General features: G+C 43.9%; 1 protein-coding gene across 1 annotated transcript in view; it reads right to left on the bottom strand.

Annotated features, from left to right (window-relative positions):
* Window positions 1-13,667, bottom strand: part of LOC139659922 (retinoic acid receptor beta-like) — an 81,166-nt gene that overhangs the window by 64,090 nt on the left and 3,409 nt on the right.

Raw genomic sequence — 13,667 nt, 5'->3', positions numbered from 1 at the left:
TTTTCTGTGTACCATGGAGATGGTGAAACTGCTCAGTTTTGTAACAGATGTAAAAACTTTACACCAGCTTCTGAAAAATCTATCTCAAATGAGCAAGGAGATATGGACAGAAATGCAAAAAGTGTTACAATCATCCCCGGTCTCCCCTATATTATTTGTTTATGCCAACTTGGAACTCACTTAACCCTAACCTGCTGGTCTGTACTGTCCTGATGCTGAAGTGTGTTGGATTGCACTGGGCTGAACGCTGACCTCTATAAGATGCACATAAAATATGTTCTAAAGAGTGTCAATTACACTACATGGAGGAATGTCATCTTCACAGTGTTCGTGTCAATGATTCAATGAGACTGTGTTGTAAACTCTCCACAGATTGTGTCTGCCTGGTTTAGTCACTGATAACAAAATAGGAAGCCATTTCCAGCCCTGCTATTCGCCAGTTCCCTGTGACCCCCTGACCCTGTTGGGAGCTCTCTGGGTCCCCTTCCTTCTCACTCAGCAAAGGACCTCAAGACAATAATACAATTCAACAATAATAAAGCACACAGACTCAGCGCCCTCAATATCACTCTGATCTCTTATGGACAGCTATTTCCCCCCCCAAACTACGATATGGTTTTGAAATGGTGCAAACTGTGATTGAGCAAAGTGCTCAGCATGCACATAAAAGGCAGCCTTATATAGTATGAATATGAACCAGTAAGACAGGGAACCTTACAGATCTTTGTGGTGGTGCTCATAAGGCATCATAAGCATTATTATAAGCACACTGTGGGTGCATGATCATTATTAGAATCAGAGCATGAGATACTAAACAAAACAATTAGGAGGTTGAATACTTTATCAGGCATTAAATCCAATATGACAAGTCAAAAAAGACAGAGGGAGCACGTCCATGGTGTGTGTCCTGATAAGTAAGTGAGTATTGGATCAAGTAATTTTTCTCCCAGTGTGCTCCTTCCTCATTTTTGAGTTTCATGTTTTTGGCTCAGTACACATAAAGCACACTCCTTTCCCTCACACAGTCCTTTATGGGGCAACTGTATAGTTAATGACACGATATTGAACTGAATTTCATTTTCTGAGGTTTGATGCTTCTAAGAAAATCCCCGCTTAATGTTGGAAATAGTTCATAATCCAGGTTCAGGGAAATAGCGAATGTCTTATGAAAGCGCAGACAGATAGATCAATTCACTTATGAATATGTTTTACAAAAGCAGAGGACATCCATTCAGTGCACTGAAAATTGTTCATTGAAATGAGATACAATGCAGCTACATGAGACCACAGCAATGGTGGGAGGAACGTGAATGTAAAAGAACTACAGGTCAAGGAACGGGATCCGGCCCCATGAATCACTCCGTGTTGTTTACACTTGTAATTACTTGTTAGCCACGTGACCATTTGAATTGCATGATTTATGGCCGTGGTGCGGCTATCTTTCCAGCTGCTTTCTTGAATTAATGTTAATCTAATTTCAATCCTCAGCCATTCTCACCCGGTCAAACCACTGCCAGTTCCATGAATCACGAAATTCAAATGCAAATGTTCTCGTTAATGAGCAAATACAACAAAAAAAATGAGCAATTCATGAGGCTGTATCCAGGACAAGGAGGCCTGGCTGAGGATAGTAAAATTCAAATAGATGGAGAGAAGTAGGACAGTTATGCATTATTAAACTGTGCAGTCCTATAGAAACACAGGAAGTGTTTACTCCATCTGAAAGTTTTAAAAGATATTCAAAAGCATATTTATGACCGCACAAATCACCAAGACGGACTTGCTTGTAGATTGTGTCTCAATTCAACATCGAACGAGACGTTTTCTTTTATACCTTTACACACCAGGACGGGCTGACTGAGCAAATGGTGTTCTTGTCTGCAACACCCTGCCATACACCCTCATACACATTACATTACGCTTCATACATCATTCGTACATCTAGGGGTACAGCCTCAGTATTTTGTGGCTGGCCACTGAGCAGCTAGCAGTTAAGTGTCTTGCTCAAGGGACTTTTGCTACATTTTGAGGACAAGGGGCAATTCTCATTCCCTTATCTTATATATGAAACTAAAACAACAAATCACAACAGCTTTCTTAGTAAAGAGGTAAAAGGTGCTTAGCTCTCAAAAACACAATAGTAGGGCATGGGGTTTTGACAGCTGACAATGGAGCCAATACTAATATTTTGAATAAAGCTTCTGATAGCCAATATTTATCTTTAAAAACATTTCAAGTATTCAGTATTTCCCCCAGAATAGAAAGGAGGGGCTGCCTCACTCTACGTGTTTGTAGGCGAACAGATACGGCGCCTAGCTAGGTGTGAAGAATCAACTGTTGCTGTAGTTGAAGTCACTACAGTCCTGAAATAATCAGGATAACCACATCATTAACCCAATGTATTGTCACGAAGAGTAGTTCCACTCTACTCTAGTGTGCTAGGTTAGCTGTCTTTCAGTCTCATAGCAGCCCGTTAGCCAAAATGTTTCGTTAGCATTGACCAAACTCCACATTTGTAAGTCAAAACTACTTTGCTAGCTCAATATAGTTGGAACTAAAATATTAAGCAGCAAAAATATCTTTGTTTATATTTTTGGTTCCCCCAGAATTTTGTTTTTCTCTGTGAAGTTTGTAACATACACAGAGTTAGCTAGCACAGCCTTCATGTCATGCCTTCTCCAAAACAACTTTAGTGGACTGGGAACTGGTTACAGAAAGAGACTACAAACTTCACTATCTGATTAGACAATGACAAAACCTTCATTTTTGGGTGAACTATTCCTTTAAGACCACATTTCCCAAAAACCTAACGTGTGCTACATGTTGCTCCATATCCATCCTCCCCCTTCCTGTTTCTTTTGAAGAGCAAGAAGAAGGATAAGAGCTGATAGCAGCCAATATGCATTCTGAGCAGGTAAGCTAATGTGAAGTTGAAACTATACAGTAACAACAGTTGAACTGGAATAAAGTTGTGTCTTACTTGTAAAGTAAAAGTTCCTATCCTTCCTGCCAAATCCAAAATGGTGGCAATGTAAAATGCAGTGCAGAGACTAGTAGAGGCTGCTAATCCCCTGCGCTACGATCTTGTTTGTTTACCGTAATTATACTAATGTCTAAAATTAATGTAGTAATGATTTAATGATGTTAAAATAAAAGACTAATATCAACCCCATATATGGGTTTGCAGATACCCTCCACAGCAGCACTGTAGTTGACGAGCAATCTGGGAAACAGAAGCCAACTAACTTCATGAAATGATGTATTTGGCTGGCCTGTGGAAGACATGAGACTAGGATCAGCAGAAGTAATAAACTGCCTCTGCCCCTCAACTGCACGGCTAGAAATTGAACCATGCTAAGTAGAAGTCATGAGCACAAGCCTCCCATGGTCATGACAGAGCATTTCAAGCCAAGTGCACATTATTGTCTGCTCTGTACAAGACAATAGCTAATAAACATTGACTGTGCAGGTTGATCTTGATTGGTTAAGGACGTGTAGCGTTGGCCAGAGGTATGGAGGGGAGCCCCATTACAAACTAGAAGGCAATAAAGTGAGCTCATTTACTGTTAACAGCCTAAGTACCTTCAGCAATGGGTCCCCTGCTGGAAATTTGGGTCGATGGAGATGCAGTAATTACACTTCAGTCTAAGTGTCTTAATGTGACTGCCTCCATTGTTTACTTTTCTGTCTCCTGCAAAACATTGTGTGACGGATCATTTTCATTTCCAATCATATCCGCAGTGTGCGCGCGGGCGTTTGTGTGCGTTTGCGACCACATGTACGTGCATGAGCGTGAACGCATGTGTTTGTGTATTTGTCTCCATATCGTGCCACAGACAACGCAACATAATGTTATCATTAGTCTATCCCCGACATCCTCTCATTCTCCTCTCAAACGCAATTCGTTTGCAATTCGTTAAAGTGGTAATCTGCTAGAGACTCTTTTTTTTGTTGTTTTTGTTTTTTAATTTTGTCTCCATCTTTGGTACTAAACACTCATTGCTGTGTTTTTTTTTTTTTTCTCTCCATCTTTGGTGCTAAGCGCTCATTGCTGTGGTGTTTCTGCACCGCACTTCCCAGAGATCACCTGTCAATCAAACAGTGTGGGGGCGGAGCTTGGATTTTCTGTTGATGCAGTTTGAGTTTCTGTAGGTGGCGCTCTGTTCTTTGTCTGTTCAGCCATGGTGGCTATCGCTGCTCATGCTAACTACCCAGTTCTTCTTCTAGTTATTCTGAACAAACTGGAAAGTAAAATGCATCACTTCATCATTTTTACCAGCAAAGACCTACCAGACTCCCGGTGTTTAGGACAGCAAATGGAAAAGCTTTCATGAACTGGATATAGGTTGGATCACTATTGTATTATAGCAATCAGTGATAGAGCGTAGCAAAATGGACATTTATTGGGACTAAAAAAATTGGCTACCCCAGCTTTAATTAAACTGTGAGACAAAAGCAAAGAAATGACGCTACGATAACAATGATTATTTGGCAGCAGAGTCAACTTCCTCCTCAGCTCTCCCCGCTAATCATCACCTCGGCCCTCGCCTCCTTAACCCACCTGTAGTCTTCCCCCAGTCCTGGCCGTGATGAACTGCGTTTCAGAGGGAAAGAGCCCGGCGTTTGCAGGGAGGGAGCTGCCCATCAGTCAGGCGGGGGCTTCTCCGTGGCTCGGGGAGGGATTACCGGGCATTCAGGCGGCTTCGCGCGGTGAGCCTCGGCCCGTCTGATCAGAGAGGCGCTCGGCTATCTCCCCACCTCACCCCCGGGGCCGGTGATTTCACAGGGATTAGCGCACAAAGTCGCCTAATCTCTCCCTCCGCACTCATTCTATTGATGGCCATCTCAGACACGCACGCACACACACACACACACACACACACACACACTCTCACAGACATACTCTCACACGGACAACGAAACACGGCAACGACACAAGATACACAGCAGGCAATCGCGCACTGGGTAACACTTTATTTGAAGTGGTGCTCATAAGATTTCATAAGCGCATTATAAGCACATTGTCATTATTAACATTATACTCAGAGCATGATGTAATAAACAAAATGTGCAGAAAATTAGGAGGTTGGATACTTTATAAGACAACTGTATACTTAATGATTGAATGTCATTTTCAGATGTTTGTCTGATGATTATATTGCAAGAAAAGTTAATTTACGCTTCTGTTGGCCTGCTTGTAATGCATCACAATGCACTTAAAAGTAAAGTTACCAGTACATATTATACCTGTTGGTTGGTTTGTGTACAAGTCTTATAAATTAAGAGATAAACTCACTGTAAAGCAGCAGTCAAACAGCAAGGCATATGCCTAAAAAATCTAAATACTGATGTTTACCAATGTTTTGTGTACACGCCATTGTATGTTTGGGAAAAGAAAACAGTTACACTGGCCGTAAGAAAGCGGGGAAGACTCCTAATTGCTGAATTTATGAACAGCGGCAGTGTTCATTTTTTTAAACCCCCTCTTTGAAAACAGTAAATAACTTTTGCCCCCCCATTAAGTGTTGGGAATACTTCAGCCTGGTACCAAATGGCAGAACACAGACGCCTAATTCAATCAGAAAGCCCTAGGGCGGCCTAGCATGGCTAACTACATCACGGTTAAGCATCTTGATTTTGTCAGAATTATAGAAAATGACAAGTGAACTCAACATGAACCAGAGAGTCGGGGTGGAATCCTCGTATTGGCATTTCTTAATCTAAGCAGGCCGGTGCCAGAAAATCAATACTTTTCAGCCGCGCTCTTCTTCTGCTGTTTTCTCCCCGTGAGCCTCACCATCCCCAAGAAAAATACAAGACTCCCAAACATTCATACAGCAAGACAGTAACAAGCACAGATTCTGTACAGTCCTATGGCATATTCCTATTCCTCACTGTATACAGACAATTATTTGTCAGTTTATTGAAGTTTATTTGAATGATTTCAGCTCTCTCGCTTGACCAGCTTCATTCACCTCCTCTAAGTTTGCATACTTGGCTAGCTAGTTAGCAATTGAACTGTTAGCAAACACAGCTTATAGCATGTTAAATGCTTATGCAGAAGCAATGCTTATACAACAAAGTGATTTAATATTACATACTAGGATATGTCTTATCTTCATAAAAAGATTTAGCTATATATACAAAAGTCTTAGGCATATGTCAAAGAAATCCATAAAGCGAAGATGCTTTCGAAACTAATGAAATGAAAAGTTTCTGAATATCAAAAATTTACAATAAACAGCAGTCTACTGACACACTAATGCAGAAAACAAATAAACAACTAAGGCTTCTAAGAAATTTATATAAAAAATCTAGGGTGCCTAAGACTTTTGCACAGTACTGTATATACAGTATATATATCATCACACCGCTATATGGCAGCAGTCCATGCAAACTAACAGAAATGTACATTCTCATCTAAATTAATTTGCATTTGAGAGGGGAATTGTGGGAGGTGTGTGAAAAATCACAGCTAAGATGTCAAACTTCAAAGTAAAATTCAACTTTTACTTCCCTTTACTAATACGATGCAATATCAAAAGACATGATCATGTAAAAAGTTTTGATACAGTTTGAAAGTGCACAGCTATAGAGGAGTGATGTAGTTTGATAGAGTACAGCTGTAGAGGAGTGAAATGTCTCACTCTTGACTGCTGACATGCATTTGGCTCAGGGAAAAAAAGAGGAGTATAAAGATGACTACAAGAGGAGATGACAGTAACAGAGATTGAGACTTCCATGTTTGGCATGCATGTGAGCCAGCGATAGCCAACATGTGCCACGGAGGCCCAGGAGTCTGCAGGTTTTCAATCCAAAACAAACACTACTGCAGCTCAGTCCAGTTCCTCCTCTCTGGCTGAAGGTGTGAGAACCACTGAGCTGCTGTAGTGTTTGGTTGGAAGGAAAACCTGCACTCCTGGCCTACTACTGACTATGCTGTATACTATAGCCTTATATCAGCCTAAAAAGATGATTAACTACTCTACAAATAAAAAGGTGGGGGGGGGCACTGAGTATCCCTGCATCCCTGGTGTTTGCCCTCTGTGGCACATGGTTTCCCATCCCCAGATGTAAACAAGACGACGGCGTGGAGAGAATAAATGTTGGCGGCGAAAAAGAAGTGGAGGGGAAAAGGAAAAACTCGGAGGGACTCCTTTCAGCGCAAACAAACTTACTTTTCATCAGGTGCTATTACACGTCCCATTCACATTATTGGATTGAGTCCATGCAGCATAACCAAGGTGCTGACAGGGGCTGATTACCCCAATAAGTCCTGCGGCCCTAGAGGAGGGGGTCACCCAGAGGACAGGAATGCAGAAGGGCCTTCCTGAGGGCCAACAGTGACCCGGACCACAGGATGGGAGAGTCAACCCCCCCCCCGCCCCCCGTCCCACCTCTCCCTCTCCTCCTCTTGCTCTCATCCCCTTTTCCAAAAATCCTCCTTCCCTCCAGTTCTCCCCCTCCTCTCCTCGCTCTTCCCACTCTATTCCCTGTTATTTTCTGCTTGTCTCCCTCACCCGATACAGTCTACATTTACATTTACACTGTAGGTTATCAAACATTTTCATGTCACAGACCCCTAGATACACCCACATGAGGCTACATACCTCCATTTGATAAGATTTTGCCCCAGGAGCCCAAAAGGGGAAGATCTGTATTGTGTAGAACTGTCTACACTGTACATGGGCAGATAATAGTGGTGAGAGGGAAACCTATGATTACAATAGTCATTCTTATACATTTTGTAATTGGATAATTTGTAGGGAATTAAATTCTAACAAAATTAAACTATTCATTATTTTACTTGGGACCCCCTCAAGGACAGCTGGGTGTCCCAAGACCCTTTTCCAGAGTGACTCCAGTGACTTCAGTTTCTAGATTACCAAAACCACAGAGTGCAAAGGTTACAATATTCCTGTGACCATGGGGCGATCATGTAAGAGCAAAGAAAATAAATAAAAATAGAATATTTCATATCCCATCAATGCTTTAATTCAACATTTCCTAAACAAAGTACTAAAGCTACTCCCTGCTACTCCTTTTCTCTTCACTGTTTCCCATCAAGTCAAGAAACAAGCAAAAGCTGGCAATTTCAACTCGTGACTTCTGCGGGTTAAACAGACGGCCCGGTAGATTCACTGCTAGTGGTTTCTCATTCATGAGCTGGTTCAGGGCAGTGGGTCAAGTCTTTGTCCGAGGCATCCAAAGAGGAGTCGTATGGGGGGAGGGAAAGAGGGAGAAAGAGAGAGACTTACTATCTCCTAGCTATAAACTAGCTAACCCTAGCTCTTGATTAAAAGGCACAATAAGGTTTCCTCCTCTGAAAGATGGAGCAAATTGGCCTGCACTGCATATAAAGAGTTCAGACCCATGCAAAATCAACTTCAATCAATATTCAATCAATATAACATTCCATGGCATTCAATTCAGTTTCCCTCGTCTGTCATTACTCATACAGATCGTTTAATGCCTTATTTTAACTGCTGGTTGAACTAGTCGAGTACAATGCTGTTGCGAGCTAAACCATCAATCTGTCATTGAGCCGTTTGTTATTCGTCCGTCTTTTGTCTCGGCTGTTTTCTCGGCTCCATACATCCAGCGGTTGTTAATCAGTAGCTGGAGCCGTACGGCGTGCTGCTGCTGCTGCTGCTGTGCAGAGCCCAGGAGTATGTGGCTTAGCGCTTTTCAAAGCCTGCCTCCCTGCATCGGCACAAATAGACACAGCTAACCCGGCTCCCTCTATGTGAGAACAGCCTCCACACATAAACAGCCTTTTGTTCATCCTCTCAACCAAAAAAAAAAAAAAGCTCCACAGTCTGCTGGCCTTCCCCCAAGACAAACTCACTCGATTAGAGGGATCTGTTCATGGGCTGCGCATGGAACCTGCAGCCAAGCAGCAAATGGAGAGATTGAAGAAAGCAGCCTCTATGCGATGGCCCTCCAGCCCTGATAATGCTATCTCTTTCAGCCTACCTTTATACCAAGACGCACTTTATCCAATAGCCGCATGCTTGCTGTGCACACTCAGCCTAATGAAATTGATGAGCTAGGAGCTAAATTGTGACCAGGGGCTAAATATAGCGCTGTGCCTATACAAAGGGCCTGACCGAGGCGCGCACACACCGCAAACACAGCCGCTCAGTGTGTACGCCGCGGCGTGACGGATCACAGCAGAGACAGCGGGGCTCACAGCGTCTGTGGGAACTGGCCACTTTCACACGTCTGAACGCAAGCTGGCCATACGATCTCTATATGACTGATGGACTAGCTCGGGATTCCACAAGCGGCAGCATGGGCGGTTTTTTTTTTTCCATTTCAGAGTGTATTTTAGAGTGTGAGTGCAGATTTGACAGAAATGTTGTGGAGTATCTGTAGCCCATTTAGCAGCGTAATGCGCTCTGGCTCTCTGTGAATGAGAGCGAACATCCCTCCAACTTATCTCTGAGTGCAGACTTGGACTCGCCGCTCAGTCCCACATATAATTGCAGGTTCATACGCACAACTCGCAGACACACATTAAATAGCTTCTTTGTGGGGAGCTTAAGAATACCACTCATTTCCCGCCCCCTTTTTTCCATTTCTGAGTCGAGATCAAATGGAGGGAAACACAGTGTGAAAACTGGACTTCGCCGTTCATTTTTTTTTCTTTTTTCACTGCGACTACCATGTTCTATTCGCTTTGCCACTTAAGAGTCTTATAAAAACCCTAGGTGCAGAAACAGGATATACTTCCTCTGATCATTTTTTTAAATCTCAAGCCCCTGGACCATATTTCAAAGTGTCTGCATCCTCTGCCGGGCACAAACCTGGGCAAAGGAAAGCTTCCTCTAGATGAGAATCAAATTTAGCACTGGAAAGTTCACGTTGGCCTGCGTTTGACTCCTGGATCTCTAGCTCCGCCCCGCTCTCTCCCTGCCCCCACATCCCTTCCCGTGATGAAATCTCCTCCTCACGGTTTGGCTCGGAGCCCCCTCCTCCACTCCCTTTACCACCCACCGCCTCCAAAAAAGAAGCGATCTTTGAAGCGAGCCGCATCTCCGCCGGCCCGGCCGAACAATGAGATGCTCTCCGGCTGCTTTGTGCTCCGGGCCTCTCAATGCAAACAGTGCTCTGAGAACTGCTTTTTCATTGTCTCATCTTCAAGGGGTAATAAATTAGAGCCAGGACAGCCAGACAAGCTGCTACAGGGCGAGAATAAGAATGCCGCTGTTAAAAAGGCTGGCTTTCAATCAAAGTCCATTCAAAGAATAGTTGGGGTTTTGTATGGACGCATGTTGTGCCTATTAATGAACGTACAAAAGGAGCCATTTTCTTGATTTATGGGCAGCTACCATGGAGAATCCGCTGTGACCACAGGCAGTGGAGGCTATACATTAAGATGTGCGTTTGGGTATTTACCTCTGACTGACACGCAGGGACAAATGACACGACGCTGGTGTCACTTTAACAGGAATATTGCAGGGTTTGTTGACAAAGAAGTCGATTTGGTCTACAAAGGAGAAACCGAAAAGGAGTTCGGATTCAGTGCCAGCAACAATCTCGTCCCTGTTATCAAGCAGATTCTCATGCTTTCGGAGGCACAAACGCAGCACAGAAAAGCCCTCGGTCTGCCCAGAAGTGGAAGGCACGTAAATGGTATCACTAAACTACAGTAAGCTCTGTAATCAACACAGCTTAGACGACAAGTTGCTTATTACTGTGGAGAGCAAATTCCGTAAGATGCATCTCCAAAGCCTTCCCAGTTAAGTTTTGCACCTCGCACATTTTTTTTTAAGCCTCTCCTCACATCATCTCTTCAAACTGCCCGTGTTATCGTTCATGTATCCACAGCGGTTTTTTCGGCTTGCCAGGGGAAGAGACGAGGGTTGAAGTCTCTTGACAACTCCTGAGTGGAGTGGATTGATGGCCGGCCCTAAGTAAAGCCTCTCATTAAACAGCTCCAGATGTGTGCCAGATGTTGTTGTGTCTCTCCTAAAAAAAAAAAAACATAAAAAACCTCCGCCATAAAACCCGCGGCCGATGCGATCGGCGTTCGGGGGCAGCCACGCGGGCAACTTCCCAAAAACACAGCCAAATCGCGGATCATGTATTATACATGGTCGGTCTACGGAATGGAATGTGCGGCCGCGTGTACGCATAAGATTTTCCAAAGCGCTGGATGGGGTGGGAGGGTGGGGAGCGGGGGGGGGGTGTCGAGGAGACTCCTGGCAATGTGAACTATGGTTGAACTGTAGGAGGGAGTGCACTCAAAGGTTGAGAACAGTGGGGGTAAAAAAAATCCCCAGCCCCGCTTTCGATCAGTCATACGCCCCGACAATGGTCTATTTTTCACACATTCCTCTATGCATTGACGATGACCAAGAGTCTTTCTCTTTCTTCTTCTGCGCAACCCTTTTCTCATCACAGCCACCCCCTCGGATGAATGAAGACGAAGACGCCTTTCACAGACGGCAGATGCGAGGCATATTGTATTCGGTAAAGGCTTGGAACCTGTTAAAATAGCAGCGTTATTAAACCTTAGGGTATAGCGTCAGATCGAGAACGCGCTCTCCTCGGTAGCGGGGCGGCTGGCATGTTACTCCCATTCATTTGCCAGCCACTTGAGTGCACATTGATTTTCAATCCAGAGGGTTAGCACATGGTGTAATGAGAGAAGTCTGCATTATTCATACTTTGCCAGGGCTAGAAACCGCATGTGACCTAAATACCCCGCGATGGATTCTAAAATAACAACAGGGAAACACTGACAGACAGTCAGGCAGACGCTCGCTTGAGATGAGCCAGAAAGACAAAGGAAGGGGTAGAAAAAAAGAGGAGTGGATAAGTCTGGAAAATAAAGAATATATGTGTCAGTGTGTGTATGTGTGGGTTTGTAAGTATGATAGCGAACTGACAGCCGGAATATCAGATCAGTAACTGTGCAGACACCTTGAATCAGTCTGTTATTAGAGCTGCACAGGGAATGCATTAAAGCGAATGGTGTATATATGTCCTTGTATTCATATTGCTGTGTGAGTGCATGTCTGTGTGTGTGTGTGTGTGTGTGTGTGTGTGTGGCGTCTCCAAGGCCTGACTGACTGTAGTATGTGCTGCACAGATGGGTTCCATTACAAGGAAATTTCAAGTAAGCTTCCTCTTGGTGTAATTGGATTATGAATTCTGTCTGACACCGGTCTCTCGGCTCATGAGTCACGCTTTAAGTGCCTCCTTCAAGGTGCAATGTGGAGCATTTTCAAACATCATATATCATTGTCAAATTCATTGTGATACCTTGGTTTAATTACTGTAATCAAATGAGAGCATGGTCAAGACGATTGGCAGCCTCCATCTCACACCAACAGTATTGTTAGTGCTAGCATGTCTCAAAATTAAAACCACATTCCCCATAAACCTTGTTTCGTCCTATCGCCAAGAGGAAGTCTCTACTTGTCCCATATGTTTTCTCTTTGGCTTTAATGAAGAGGATAAACATGTTGGAAGCGATTTTTCCATCGTCCTTTCACTCCTTCCACCGTCTGCCATTGCTAGAAAGAAGAACAGCGCCCTCTTCCTGTTTTGTGCCATAAAGCAATTCCACTGATTTCCCGCCAAATCTGACAAACAGTGCAAAATGCAGTGTAGAGGCCGCTAGAGGCTGACAATCTTCTCGCCGATGGTCTCGTTTGTTTATGGTAATTATACTAATGTGTCAAAATGAATGTGGTAATGACGCTTCACGTAGCACTCTTAAACAATACACCGTTCAGCCTCATACAAAGCACTGCATATGACCAAGAAGAGCATTGCCTCTTACAACAGCAGAGTCGAAGGATTGAGTCAGACAGCAATGGTCCAAAGGCTAATGCACAGTGAGATAACAGGTCTGTGCTCAGATCTAAATCAGATCGCACAAGAAAACACTGTGACTAACTCTAACCTGTTATTATCCATGAACGGTTGAGCTTTGGAGTTGTGACAGACCACAACAATTTGAAAGGCTTTTAACATCAAGGGAACAGATAATGCACAAAAATTGCCTCTTTTGTGAGCGATTGCATAATCACAATTTCACAATATAATCACTGAAAAAAAACTGTGTAAAGCTTGGAAAAATGGGCGAAAAATTTCAACACAAACATAAGTACTAGTACATACTAACACTACATACTAATGCAGGACGTTTCTAGATGGTTTCTAGTTATCAGTGTCTCAATCAATTAAATCTTTCACGGTGCCTTGCGTGCACAGACGCTACCTGAAGCGGTTATTATCAGTGATGTAGTGGTAAATAAAAGGAGGGTAAACTGTGACCTCCTGGTTGACGGGACACACCCTCCGCTCGAAGCCCTGCGGTGCCGTGTGAGGGAACATTTCCTGGGCGAGGAGAAGGAATGTTTCCGCAAGCCGCTCCATAACAGAACGGAACGCGTTGACGCTCCCCTTGTCAGATGAAAGCTTTGATAAGCCTCGGTGGGGTCATGAACAGGTAAGACTCTGACAGGTTGGAAGTGCAGGTACCCGCCCCGCCCCCCCCCCCCCCCCCTCCCCCAGGCCAGACGGGACAAGAGCAAGGGGAGGGGAAATGACAGATGGGTAGAGGCTGTTAGGGTATGAACGACAGGATCCATTAACCGGCTCGCTGACATGCTTGTGTGATGCGATTTTTTTTTTTTTGTGTTAGAGTC

The sequence above is a fragment of the Centroberyx affinis genome, unplaced genomic scaffold (assembly GCF_046629955.1).
Source record: "Centroberyx affinis isolate AG114_WGS23_722 - 3 ecotype Tasmania unplaced genomic scaffold, CSIRO-AGI_Caff_v1 ptg000018l_1, whole genome shotgun sequence".
NCBI classification, from domain to species: domain Eukaryota; kingdom Metazoa; phylum Chordata; class Actinopteri; order Beryciformes; family Berycidae; genus Centroberyx; species Centroberyx affinis.
This window is presented reverse-complemented; position numbering and strand designations above follow the sequence as displayed.